This window comes from Octodon degus, unplaced genomic scaffold (assembly GCF_000260255.1).
Source record: "Octodon degus isolate 3935 unplaced genomic scaffold, OctDeg1.0 scaffold00029, whole genome shotgun sequence".
Lineage (NCBI taxonomy): Eukaryota > Metazoa > Chordata > Mammalia > Rodentia > Octodontidae > Octodon > Octodon degus.
Window position 1 is genome coordinate 2,397,377 of NW_004524605.1, and position 1,216 is coordinate 2,398,592.

Consider the following 1,216-nt stretch of genomic DNA (forward strand, 5'->3'; position numbering starts at 1 on the left):
GAGCCGCCCGGCCAGCTCAAGGGTTCGGGAGGGGCCCTCGGCGGCGGCGCGGAAGGAGGAACTCAGCGACACCCGCGGCCGGCGTGCGGGTGGGGGCCGCGGCTGCAGTCCCAGCGCCGGCCGGCGGAGGCGGGAGGGACGCGGGTCTGGGCGCCCCAGCGAGCCTGCTCTCAAAGCAGAACTCGAAAGTAAAGAGGAGTGGGAGGGCAGCGAGGGAAAGCGGGTGCGGTCCCCGCCCTGCGCTGGGCCAGGTCCTCTTCCAGCGCCGCCGAGCCCGCGGTCGCGCTCACCCTGGATGTCACCAGGAGACGCGGGGTGCGCGCGTGCCGGGGCGGCCTCGCCTGCCGCCCCCGAGTCGCGAGTCAGCGGGAGTCGGGCGCACCATCTGCTCCGAGTCGGCAGTCTACTGGGGGGAGGAGGAGGCGTCCCCTGCGGCCCTTGCTCTGGAGGGAAGGGGCAGAGAAGCCCCCGCCGCTCCACGGACCGCAGCCCGAGCGCCCCCAGTCCAGGCTCGGGCTCAGTCCCACAGATCTGCGTGCAGCTCCCGCTTCCCTGGCCACCCCTCCACCCGAGAAGTGTTCTATTTTCGTTATGCACTTGCACAATCCCTCTCTGCTTTCTTTTGCAACCCTGACTTGAAATCATGTGTTTATTTGTTGACTCCGCCTCCCCTCGGTGGAGCCGGAATTGTTCCCGCGTACCCGCCGGAACACAGTAGGTGCCGAGAGGTGGGGCCGCGCCTGGGGGTGCCCAGAGCCTGGGTGGTCTCGGCCCCTAAGGAAGTGCGGGGGCGAAGCGCTGCGGGGAATGTGCGCGGGGCTGGGGCAGCCGCGGCCGGCAGGACCTCACAAGCTTTTGAGAACACCCCAGGGCTCCCCGCTGCTCCCCAATCCCAAGGCGGCCCGGTCCGGAACCCTCACCGGCCGCCCACCCTGGCCTTCCTCCTCGTCACCGGAGCCCCAGTGCGGTGTGGTGTCCGCGCAACCGGCCTGCGTACTTTTCCCCTGTGCACCGTGTTGTATCACATGGTCGATGTTCTGTCCTCTTTGGAAAATTAAATTCACCGTGGTTTTTGTTTTTGTTTTTTTTTTTTTAAAGAATTATTTATTTATCCATTCATTTTGTGTGTGTGGCCAGCTCAGCCCACCAGGGGGCAGGGCTGGCTGGCATGTGGTGCTGGGGGATTGAACCGCGGTCCCTGTGTTTTGCTTAGCTT